Source organism: Etheostoma cragini, chromosome 4, assembly GCF_013103735.1.
Source record: "Etheostoma cragini isolate CJK2018 chromosome 4, CSU_Ecrag_1.0, whole genome shotgun sequence".
NCBI lineage: Eukaryota > Metazoa > Chordata > Actinopteri > Perciformes > Percidae > Etheostoma > Etheostoma cragini.
Window position 1 is genome coordinate 8962346 of NC_048410.1, and position 13633 is coordinate 8975978.

The 13633-nt window shown below is 39.3% G+C and overlaps 1 protein-coding gene across 1 annotated transcript in view; it reads right to left on the reverse strand.

Moving 5' to 3' along the window:
• Window positions 1–1463: 1463 nt before the first annotated feature.
• The window catches only part of myorg (myogenesis regulating glycosidase (putative)), a 21388-nt gene continuing 9218 nt past the window's right edge, over window positions 1464–13633 (reverse strand). Inside the window, exon 4 of the mRNA XM_034870483.1 lies at window positions 1464–1474. The gene's annotated coding sequence lies outside the window, so the exon portion shown is untranslated. The remainder of the gene's footprint in view (window positions 1475–13633) is intronic.

Consider the following 13633-nt stretch of genomic DNA (forward strand, 5'->3'; position numbering starts at 1 on the left):
ACTTCACATTTGTCGAAGGACTATTATGTAATTTTTCATGAAGTTACTCATGTAAAAAGGGACTGAAGGTTTGTGTTAAGCTGTTTTATCAAAAACAACTTAACTTATCAACTTATCTGTACAAAATGTTAGGTCATTGATAACAGAGAAAAGTCTGTTTTCTATATTACAGTTTAAAATCCAAAATCGAGGATTAACTCAGGGTTAAAAAACTCTCCTGTTTAAAAAAAAAGGGGCTAAACAGCACCGAGCCTGCAGAGGAAAAACTCATACGTGGGCCTACAGTTACACAGCACAAAAAACGTAGGGACTTACGCTCTGGATCCACTTTTGCAACAAGACTGAAGCGTGGTGACGCAACGCTTTCCCTCATTTGGACGTGGATGGGCATTCCTCAAGTTTACTGCAATGGGTGTGGTTTTAAGCCAGCGGGGAACTGTGACTTATAATGACTAACAAAGATACATGTATCTATATTGTTATGTATAACAGCTACAAGTGTACGCACTATTCAAGATTTACCCTATTATAATATCTCAACAGGAATTTATAGGTCAAATAGCAAACAGCCACCCACAAATAGTCTATAAACAAAGCATTAGCCTGTCTTTAAGATTTCACATGAACAACGTTTAAAGTTCCTCAGATAACCATAATTCCGCCGTTCAATTAGACCTAAGCAACGCACATAACCTAACATAACAAACAGCCATGTAAATTGGCTCTTCCAGTCTCTCCGCTGCTGGCTGTTCCAATTTAACGGGAGAGCGGAGTAAGAGGGGTAAGGATCGTGACCGGCCTCTGAAGAGCTGTTACCACCACCATCTTCATCTAGAGAGGACATTATTTCTTCAACTTCTTCTTGCATTGTCAACCCGACAGGAGGTGTGTTAAAGGGCTTGCTACAAAACACACTCAATCTACCATTTTCCTCTGTTGGTATCATGGTATTCATCCCAATACACGAGGACACCAAATGTTCTGTGGGAACTTGCGGCATGCCCCGCAAACACAGACTCATGATTGACTGTCTACATCCTGTGGCATGTGCACATGCACACTTCCACAGACCAGCACCATCATTCCAGTTAGAATCAATAACAGATGGGGTAGCCTCTAGCTTACCCGGTAACAGCGTTTGCCCCATGTTGGCTAATTTCTGTAGCGGCACAGGTCCAACTGCCTTTAGATGCTTGTCATCACCAATCAATATTTTATTATCAAGCACAACCTTGATTTTATGTTTTTAACTGAAACCTGGTCGGACAATAATAACAGTGCTACTGTACTCATTGAGTCAGTTCCTCTTAACTTCATAAGTGACTTTCTAACTTTATAAGTGAGAATTGAGCTAATAAGAAAGGAGGTGGCGTTGCCATGTTGTTTAACAACTCATTTCAATGTACACAATTATCTCATGGAAATTTTGCTTGTTTTTAATATGTGGCTCTTCAGCTGAGGTCCTTTCCTTAAGCTATATTTTTTAACATCTACAGACCACCTAAATAATGTGCAGCCTTCTTCGAAGAATTTGCTGAACTGCTGTCTGCAATCTGTATTGATTTTGACCTGTTTGGTTATTGCTGGTAATTTTAACATTCATGTTGACAACCCCCAAGACAGAGGGACTAAAGAACTGTGTTGTGTTTTTGAGAACTATGGATTGACTCAACATGTAACAGAGCCCACATTCAATAAGGGGCACACTCTGGACTTGATTATCTCCAAAGGTCTAAACATTTCCAATGTTGTGGTGACTGATATTGCTCTGATAATTCCTGTTTTTTCTTTTCATAGTACTATCACTGTACAAAGGGTTTGAGTACAAGGGTAATCAAAAAACAGTACATCACTGAGAATGCCAGTGAAACATTTATTTAGCTTTTCTCCTCCACACCCGCCCTTTCTGGGGTCTAAGTCACTGAGCTTGTAAACAATTTCAATTGTAAAATTACAAATTTTACTCATGCCATTGCTCCCATTAAGGTTCAAACTGTCTCTGATAAGAGAAGATCTCCATGGAGAAATGCCACACTTGTAAGATCCAAAAAAGAGAGTGTCGAAAAGCTGAACGCAGGTGGCAAAAAAATACTCATAAGGTCCATTGTGACACCTATAAAGGGAGACTTCTGCATTTATAATTTGGAACAGAGGAATGCAAAGCGGTCCTTCTTCTTTGAGATTATTGCCAGAAACAATAATATTGCACACACTTTGTTTGCTACTGTTGATAGATCAACAAACCATCCAGTACTAGTAGCATCTAAAGTTTTACACACAAAGGTATTTAATTTGACATCTTCTTCCCAGAGAAAAATTTAGAAAATTCAACAAACAGATAGTGCCTCCATATCAGGTATGGGTCCTGTGTTCTCACCGTGTCCCAATAGGACACAATTACATAAGATCAGCCACAACAACCTGAAAGACATTATGAAACAACTAAAAACCTCCTCATGTTGTCTTGATGTTCTACCAACCGATGTTTTAAAAGGTGTTGAGTTGTTTGGCACAGCACTGACACAGCTCTTGTTAAAGTCTTTGATGACATCCACCAAAACATAGATAGTGGAAAAACCTCAGTCTTGGTGCTGCTTGATCTCAGTGCTGCATTTGACACAGTTGACCATGACATATTACTAGAATGATTGAAAAACTGGGTTGGCCTTTCTGGCTGAGTCCTAAACTGGTTTGAATCCTTCCTAAAGAATAGAGTCTGTATATATAGGCAATTATGTATCTGAGAACACAAACACGAAGTGTGGAGTTCCACAAGGCTTGGTTCTAAATAGATAGATAGATAGATAGATATTTATTGATCCCAAAAAATGGGAAATTACAGTGTTACAGCAGCACACAAAATATACATACATACTATATACACGACATAATAATAATAATAATAATAATAATAATAATAATAATAATAATAATAATATCAAAAGGACCTAAACAGGACCTAGGACCTAAACAATAAAATAAGTCACAGTAGGTATGCCGCCGATACACAACTTCATATAACTTGAACACCAGGAGACCATAGCCCTATACCAAAACTAAGTAGATGCCTTGAACAAGTCAACAACTGGATGTGCCAAAAGTTTCTTGAATTAAATGAAGAAAAAACTGAGGTCATAGTTTTTTGAACAAAGGACAAACAATTAAAGGTCAGAATTCAACTTAAATATATAAGAATATCTCAAGGATTAGAGGACTTATGTCTCAGCAGGACTTGGAAAAACTTGACCATGCTTTTATCTTTAGTAGACTTGACGATTGTAATGATGTCCTTACAGGTCTCCCTAAAAAATCAATTAGACAGCTTCAGCTGATTTAGAACGGTGCTGAGTTCTAACCAAGACCAAGAAAGTGTCTTTCCATGGACTTAATGGGCCACTTAAATGTCTATTGCTCACAAAATACTTCTGCTGGTATATAGATCTCTAAATGGCTTAGGGCCAATATATATTTCTGATCTGTTATTGCACTATGAACCACCCAGAACTCTCAGGTCATCTGCAAAGAGTGACCAGAGTCAAAACTTAACAGGGGGAAGCAGTGTTTAGTTTTTATGCTCCATATATTTGGAACAACCTTCCAGAAAGCTGCGGGTCAGCCACAACTCTCAGCTCTTTTAAATTAAGGCTGAAGACCTTTCTTTTTATTGTTGCCAATTCTTAATTTTTATATTGTAAAATTTGTAAAAAGTAAACTGTTAATTTTATTCTTGTATTATATTTGTATTCATAAATATTTGCATTTATTTTTTAATTTCCTATCTCACTCTTTGCTTTTTAATGTTTGTTTTATGTAAGCACTTTGAGTTTGACTGTGCTGAAATGTGCTGTCCAAAATGTGCATCCAAAATGTTGGAATTTCATTCACAGAACATAGCTCACCCCTGAGAAAATGCATCACATGAAGCCGTTGGAAACCACCTAATGACTTGTGTATTCGTAGTTGGACCCTTTCATTTCTGGATGTAGTGTATAAGGAGCTCTCAACGGCTCGCATAGGTGGAGCCCCCAGGGATACCAAAAAGTATTACCAGTTGCCAATAGTGATCATGCCAATATTTTTCAATTATAAGGATACAAGGCGGAAGTGTTATGTCACTGGTTTAGACATATGGATCACACGTGTGGGGGAAAAAAGAACCTGCAAGATAGTGGCTGTCCCAAACACACCACTCAGTGAATGATAGCATCAATTTTTATATTAGAGGACATGTCAGTAAGTATTTCTACACAGTGATGTCTCCCTAAAAAGGGCGGAGCCTTGAAATTGAGCACAATTCACACTTTGTGTGTAACTCCAACCTTGCACCACCAAGCAGAAAACAAACACCAACTATAACGGCTCTCACATGATGACTATGTGAACTAACACTGATTGTGTAACCTCAACAATTTGACATCAAAATGCAAATGAAGCACAGATGTTTGGCAACCATTGGTGAATGTGTCACTAAGGCTTCTTCTTCCTTGTTTTTTTTTTGCTGCGGAAACGTAGTATACATTTATGGTCAATCTCCAGATTCAATCTGATGTGTTCATACTATATTTTGGTATCGCCAGTACCTCTGAACACTGGGATTGTGTTGATTCAGTAAGTGGAAAGAAATTTGGTAGCCGGACATGGGTATCCAAGGGTATAAAATCCACCATAACAGCCATAGGCAATTTTTTTATAAATAGCCTGGCACTGGATCTCTCTCTCTCTCTCTCTTTTTTTTCTACAAAAATAAGAATAATAGAATAAAAAACTCTGAAATGGCACATGCCATTTGTGAAACAGTTTTTACAAGGCAATCACAAAGCATTTTAAACATTATAATAAAAACTTTACACATTCAATTACACAATTTAGTTGTAGATATATTAGAAACTGATGGTTAGCATTCCAATTTGTAATTATCATTGGTGGTGACTTTTATAAATCTATAAATTTCAAATAGCTTTTAATATTACATGTAATTCAATTATCTAAAAACACACAAACACACACACACACACACACACACACACACACACACAGTCTGCATACAATCAGCAGCCATTTTGAGGACTGAAATACGTTTTAAAACTATTGTTCTGCACCAGAATACAAATTTTCTCTTGGGTGGGGCATACCCCCTGACCCCCCCTAGAGGACTTGGGCTAAGCCCCCAATGTTTCAAGATCTAACAACGCCTAATAACAGCTACTCTCTTCTTTGACCATAGGTGGTTTTAATTATGTGATTCTGTAGCGATTTACCAGTAAATGGAAAAAGAAATGGGATCAGTTTTTTTTACAATACAAAGGAGGTAGACAGCATTTTTTATATTGAACATTTATGATCCCACTCTTCTTCTCTCAATCAATAGTTTGCTAAATGACAAAGGTATTATAGGATCAATACTTTTGGTATTGATCTGTTCCAAGCTCACATAAGCCATTTGTACACATATTGTAAGGGCGGTAGCTAAAGCAAACAAATTTCTGAAAAAGGAGAATATATACAAATAACTAGGGCAAGCATTTACACATTTTCTTTCTTGTATTTCCCTTATAATCTTCATTACAAAAATGCAAGAAGAAGCGTTTTGAGTGCTCACTATATCTTGCATCCCATGGAGCTCCTGGTTGGTAGTATCCTAAACAAGATTTAATATAAAGGTAATGAGTAGCTTGTTCCTTTCTTCATTTAAAACACTTTAAGCCAAGTAAAGACAAAATTTTCCTGGATTTGGTGGACCAGATCAGAGATAGAGGGCGTAAATGTTATACTTACTGTAGCCTACATTTAACGGATAACATGACATGAGCACCAGTGTTATTAATTAACAATTAATATTAATATTAGTGATTGCAGCATTCAATGTACTAGTTCATTGTCATGGCTTACTTGTTTCCACTGTATAGTATAGCTCGTCTCAACTCGACTTACTATTATGATACCAGAACTTTTCTCTTTTTGTTGTGCACCCATTGTGCATGTCACCCCCTCAGTATAGGCAGGATTCTCAAGCTGTTCGCCATAGCAATGCCACATGCAACTCTCGCCACATCATCTTCAACGCAAAACTCACTTAATACTTTCATCATGAACAAAACAGAGGGATGCTGCATCCTGTCAACATTTTTCAAATCTAGGTTGAGTGAATAAAAAAATGTGTGGTTGCTATTGACGGTAGCTTTCCAATTAAAACATTGTGGATTTGTGCAGGATGTCCCGTGTCGTGCTAGTGACAATTCTCTCTGATTGATTAGTGGTGTGCTGCGTTTTAACTACATCTTTTAACTACCAGTTACTTTCCAAAACCTTTGTTAATGGAAAAAAAACAATATAATAACAGTACTAATATGTACATACTGAACAGTATTGAACTGAACTGGATTGCTTGTTGGAAACGTGAACCAGTTTTAAAGTGGAACAGAGTCATCATTAATGTTATTTGTTTCAGCTGTGTTTTTCCAGCTACAATGAGAAAGTGTCTGCTGTGAAAAAAGACGTGTTTTACCACCATGTTGGGAGTGTTTTTCACTGTCTGTGTGGGGGCCAAAGTTGATTAATGCAGCTTTATACTTGAAATAATTGTATGGGTTCTTTTGCCCTCTAGGGCAGCGCATCAAGCTGTAAACACAACACTGAAAAAGTATCACCTTAAATATGTGATATGGCAAAGGTGTAAGCAAAACGTTGCCTATTTACACATCCCGCAGACAGACTTGAAGCAGACGTGATGAATGTAAGTCTCATATTTTCTCTCCTTTTTTATGTAGCTCGGTTTTGTTTTCCACCAAATCCTAAGGGAAAAATTTGACTTTTTTGTTTCTAAATGTTCCACTGTCTTCAGCAGCTGTTTACTTCCCTAACGTTGTCTGTGTATTATTTGTTGGTATTTGTTGCTTTTTGGTGCTGCTGGAATTGAGGTTGATGAAAGCATTGAGGCGAGATGGGGAGTCCGGTGATAATCATCTGTGGATTTGTCGCTACAAGCTTTCTCATTTAGTGAAGACATTTTTCCCAATTCCATAAAACAAACTGATTAGTATAGTATTCCCTCACTTACACCAGTACAGAGTTGGATGCTGGATAACATTTTTCTCACTTTCAGAAGTGAGCCTTGGGATGCAGCAACACTCATGTCAATAAATGGCCAGAAATTGTGAGTGAAATTTTGAGTGTTGGTATTGGTTTTCTTTCAAACTGATGCATTTTCTGTAAAATTGCAAAATGATGATGACTATAATTATGATTACAGAATTTCCCAAAAGTCTTGAGTGCACAAAAAGTAATTCTTGCGCACAAACAAGCCCAGGTGAAACACCCACATATAGATTATCCCAAGTTTCCTATAAAACTCTCTTAATGTCAACCATACACAATAAATTGCAAACGTGTGAGAAGACTTTAAAGAAACTGTGACAGAGAGCTATGGTGTTAGAGTGAGAAAAGCCAGAAAACCTGCATAGAGCAGAGGCCCACAACAATGTCGGTCTCCTGGGTTACCCATTCTTTGTGAAAATAAGAAGGCCTGCAGGGCAAGAAAAACGGGTCAATATCACAGTGTTTTTCAGGAAAGCATATTGCTGTATATGTGTTTGAATAACATCCTGAGGGGATTTATTGATCAACACTACAGCATGAAAGAGAAAGGTCCCGCAATGGCTTCAAATTGTTCCTAAATTGCTGTCAAATGAATGCCACTCACATTAGGTTAGCTGCATTTCGAGGGAGGAAGGGAGAGCTCCAGGTGTTGCCTTTCCAAATAATTTTAAGTAATTGTATTAATGTGCATAGCAGTACCAGTATTCAGACTATTAAAATATTAAATCTAATGCTTTTCTTTATTTGTGACCTTGCATTCATTATATAGTCCCCATAAATCTAAGCTAAGAAAAACTCTGCTGTGATCACATATGAATAATTAAGATCCTTACCAAAATAAAACATAGTCCTTATTCAGTAACCAGGTCATGTTAGTGAGAAAGTTACTGAAGCTTCATTACTGTCATTATTTTATGAGCATGACTAATTGTGTCACCACTGATGTGATCGTGGACAACAGCAGCTCCATCTCATCTGCTCCCAACAGAAAAAAACAACAACACACAACCAACGCTGGTGTGATGACATGAATTGTAATTTCGAAGTAGCTATGCCCCCCTCCCCCCCACCTCTTTCTTGAGAAACCAGAGGAAAATTAAACCCTGTAACTCAGGGGTTCTTTTTCAGTGCAGAACTCAAATTAGAAATTGTGTCTCTCATCCTAGGATACAGACTCATTAATATTTATTGGTACTTTTACTTTGTGGGAAGACACTAAAAGTAGAGCCATGACCTACTTTGGGTCTGATCCATAGTTTAAGAATACATATTATCCTCAGTTTCAGATGCAGAAAAAATATCCTATTAATAAGCTGTAAAAAAGAAGAAAAAATATATCAATCATTTAAATCCCTGTTAGTGGAAACAGCTAGCAGAATATGAAAGTCAGGTGAGTGTGAGATGGCGGGGAGACCGATAAACAAAAAAGAGAGGATGTGTTATCAAACTTGCCAGAAGGGGAATCAAATCCCCTGTCCCTATCCATATGTTACTAAGGTGATGTTCCATGACATCCATCTTGACTCAGACATCTGCCAGCCGGAGGTTCTAGCACTCTTCCCCTGTAAGTCCATCTGGACCAATACTACCAGTGGCAGCTGGAAAAACAGGACAGGAAGAAAAGGTAAAAGTAAAGACTTTAAATATGAAAACTACTGTACTAGTTGAATCTTCTTATATTTGAGAGTTCAACAACATTGTTATAGCTATCTATATCGGACGATATGAGGTTGTTATGAAGCGTGCAAGGTGTTTTTCTTTAAATGAGGTTTAATGGTGTATTCAGTCATTCTAGCCAGAATAGAGTGTTTGGCTGTACTCTAAGCAGCTCCCTGTCTGTTAAAGATAGATCAGCAGGCAAGACAAGGAGAGAAATAACAGAGGAAACAGAGGAAGAAAAAGAAAAGCCGTTTTGTCCCTGTCGCCCTATTAATTTGAGGAGAACTAGGAAATGCCAGCAGGATTAAATGTGCTACTCCCACGGCTTTTTTCCCCTTTCTTATTCTCTCTCGCTCTGAGTTCAAATTAAAGGATGGGGTGGAGGAGGTTGGGTGGGGCAAGGAGGAGAGTGGAGAAAGAGAAGAAAGGTGTTAATTGCTTGCCAATCGATAATTCTATAATTACTTTGTGACAAATGGCTGGCTTGCAGTGCTAGGGTAGATTCAGAGGAGGGTAGGGAGGGTGGTCAGTGGGTGGGGATGTTAAAAGGGATTGGCCATGATCAGGAACGGAAATATTTGCTTTTATCCCTACAAGCCTGGCTACCCCAGGGATTTGTGACAAGGAATTTATGTCAGTTTTAAACGTGATGCTGAGCCTCCCTGGGGGTTGGGGGGACATTGCAAGCACATGTACACACATGTGCATAATGACACTCAAGCTACACAAATACATTTTTGCCAAAGCATACCTGATGTTTCTCCTCAGGTTGAATATGTTACAAATCCCTTCATTCTGCAGTGCACAACAAAATAGCCACACAGAATATGAAAGCATTTTAAAGATAGGCTGGCAGATTATCATTTTTGCACCATTAAATTGTCAGACCCGTTCAAGAGAAAAGCAAGCTATAAAAGGCAACCTGGAGTGAGTGGTTTGAATTTGGCTTGAAGACTTTGAGTCTACTACTGCCTGTCACAGTTCACAATCTCCCAATCACAGTTTCATTATGCCAGCCAAGCGTGAAGTGATGGGAGTCTCTTCTAGCCGTAGGGGGAGCTTTAGGCAGACAGCAGGTGGGCTATCTGAGACCTGTACAGGTCAGGGCACCATGACACCTGGCGCCTCCTAGCTGCTACAGCTGGGCAGGGGAGGGTCACAGGGGCCAACAGGAGATTGATGGCCCACCTTCACTCATGTCAAATCACCTGTCAGCACGCCCCTGGCATTGAATCCATTTTGTTCCAGGCCACCATTAACCTTGGACCAGTTGGATTCATTCCCCCCCTCCGTGGACCATGCCCAAGTAACCTTTGTCTACTACAGCTGCCAAACTAGTTACTGGGCTCAACTTTTATCATGTTCACTGAGCTTCCATTAACACGGCCGACTTTTAAACAGTAAACGGGAAATAGTTGACGCTGAGTTGTTTTCTCACCCAAGTCTTTTGGGCACAACAATACTGCTTATTATTATTGGGAATCATGTTTCATCCATTTTGGCTTTATTGAGTTATTGAGTTTTTGGTGAGCCTTAAAAAGCCCACTGCTTCTCAAGGCTACACTTATACCCCCAAATCTGCCACTGTACACACTTGTGAGTAAACGTACTGTATTGTTGTTGTTACATCCTGTTGTGCAGCATGATATAATCAGAATTGGATATTGTATGTTTGATCCATCCATATATATATGAAATATGGTTATGAGCAGATGTTTGATCATTTCAAAGGCCTATAAAAGGGCGATTGGGCTGCCAGGGGCCGCTGTAATATTGATTGATGTGGGCAGGTGGGGGCCACAGTGCTGCCCTCAGACAGACTCTGTTTATTTATACAGTCTGCCGTCTACCCACCTTACCCACCACAGGGCTACATTCACTGAATTTACAGTCGTCAGGAGAGGAAAAAAATGCTTATCATGCCGCTTAGCCCTGAGGAGAAACAAAACATTTTCAATCCAAACTTTCCACATACGCATCAGTTGTATCACGCGGGATCCAGTGCACATTCACCACCAATTTACTGCATACAGTATCTCAACCATTATTTGCTACTGTGTCCCCCGGGGCGTACATAAATTGGATCCAGTAATGAGAGACAGTAATGATTTTCTTTGAATATTTGGTCTTGATTTTCAATTATATAGAGCTGATATTATTGTTGATGCTGTGCGTTATGGTATTAAATTTAACTTCTTCTTAAAAAATATCTGACACAGTGTCTTTATTGAACGTGTAAAGGAAGCAATGTTTTCAGGAAAGGTTTTACTATGGCCTTATTCAACTGCATGAACATTTGGATCATCTACAAAGTGCCACTATTGCTTTTGCTCCTTACCTTAATCAGATACTGAATGCACTTCAACGTCTCGATAAAGTGCCGTAATGCAGACATAAGTATCACTGTATATATTTCATTGGTGTGACACTCACAGATACCAGAAGAGAGAGGGGAGATAGTCCTATCCACACCATTAGGGAAGCTGAATAGTTAAGTCTTGTTCCATTCCAATTTTCTAAGCTTTGAAGGAGTCAGTGGTTGGATGTGGGCTGCCTCACAGAGCGTGTCTTCTGTTCCACTGAGCACACAGTAGCTTAGGGATCAGCCTGTGTACCTGACAGGAATGTGTGCCACTGAGTGTTGGCCTGTCCACTGAACAGAGCTGCGAGCCTCAGATCAGTGGCATTGGCTGGCCTACGGGTTGCTCTTTATGGCTGTGTCGCTGAGTAGCTGGCTCTTCGCTGTGCACACGGCAGCCCTCCAGATGGATGCTAGGACAGCGGAGGCCACAGGGCTGAAAATCCCATCAAGCAGCAGTTCCAGGCCCTTGCACTGAGAAGATGAAGCGCACCAGCACGCCAGGGGACACGGGCCAAACCCTTCTGCACCTCTGCCCCCCTCCCTCCGACCCCAACCCAAATCCCTTCATGTCCCTCTTTCCTTCCTCCCTTCATTCCTCTCTTCCCTTTTTTCCTTTTACAGGAGAAGACTGCCAGCCCAACCAGCCAGAATATAGAGTGTGGCCCTTCGGGGTCTGTGGCCCTCGCTTGTTAAATAAAGGAGCTGACTGGCTGATTGATAGACCCTCAGCAGTCCCTGCACCTCACATGTTTTCAGGTTCGCTGCCTTATATACGAATCCTTTGTCTGCCATGCCTGCGTTAGCGTTTGTTAAATGCAGTGTTTGATGGATGGCACCAATTTTCCTTCAAAACCCAGATGAGCCACCTAAGCACCTTTCCTCCTCCCCTGGTTTCTCCCCAGGTAAACCCCATGAGCATGAGAGGACAGGAGTGTTCTAAAACATTATCAATCAAACAACCTTGTGCAAGGCTGCAGCAGCAACGCAATGTTTCAATAATGCAGCTGTTCCTCAGTGGCTGACATTTTGTTCATCCTCTTACCCCCACCAAGGCACAGGGGATGTGCCCTGCCTGTTGTTCTCCCCTAAGTCCTTAATTTGTACTGCTTAAGCATATATGTCGCCATTTTCCTTAACTCTATTTAAACTATCTGCATGCACTCAAAATTCAAAAGAGCTTTGTTATCATCATCTGTCAGGTTAAAAGTCTAGTGCTACAACCAGCGATGGCTAAAATTAATGATTTATTTGTATTCAATGGTTGGCAATTTATTGTCTTGGTTAAGTGATTATTCACTTCTTCTATAAAATGTCCAAAAATAGTGAAACATCCACATAATTTCCTAAAGCTCAAGCTGATGTTATCAAATTTCTCGTTTTTCTCGACCAACAGTCCAAAACCCAATTGTTTGGTTCACAAAAGAAAAAGGGAAAAAAAATCTGTACATTTACTCGCTGGACCATGAGAATATTTGCCATTTTTGCTTGAAAAATTACTTTCTTATCAAAATATTTGCCCTTTTTTCTGTCAATTGACTAATCAATTTATCAACCAATGGTTTTAATTCTATAAGACATACGAGGAATACCAAAAGAAAAATAATCAATAATAAAAAAAGTTTAATTGGACTTAAACACAAAACTATACCCAGTGATACAAGTTAACAAATGTTGCTACCAGCCAACACCTACTACACCTACTATCTCTGTCCCTGTAATGGCAAAGGCATGCTCTGAAATCCAGAAAGGCTGCAGAGCAGTGTAAGCCTGATGCAGTGCAGCGAACCGACAGGTAAAAAAGATAAACAGATGCAAGACAAGTCTCAGGGGTGTTGGGTTCATTTGTTACCTAGCGAGGACAGACATATTCCTGTCAGACAAGCCATGGCAGCACCAGATGCGAGGTCATTCTAGTTACAGAGTGAAAATCTTGGGTTAAGGACAAAGATTCTCATTTCACACAAGAGACGGCCGTGGGGTTTTATTTCCCCTGTGGTCTTCCACAATAAACGTTCGTTCCACACTTAGCTTCAAGAAACTGGAAAGCTTTTTCGATAAACTGATGCCTATTCATCTTTGTTTGCCTCTTGTTTATTTTGCTTTATAATTACGTCAATCAACAATTTTGACGGTGGATTCAGTTTTATTGTTCATCTGCAATTATTGTAGTGATCATGTTTAATATTGTTTGCAGTTTACAGTATTCATTAATTAGCTTATTTGTGGTCAAGCTGAATTTAGCTGTAACACAAATTGAGATAATGTAATGTCAAATCTAGCATTTTAAGCCACTATGACATGCATTAGTGATTAAATCATTATTTTTGTTCACACAAAATCTTGATCTTGGTCTTTATTTCTTCATTAGTTATTGTCAGATATTCCTAAAATCTGGGGACATTAACTATAGTTCTGATTGGAAAAGAAAGTTGGAAAGTGCAAAAGATGCATCTATCTTTAATGTTTTTATGGTTGTTGTTCCAAGCACCACTTCACTCACTCTCTCTCTCTCTCTCT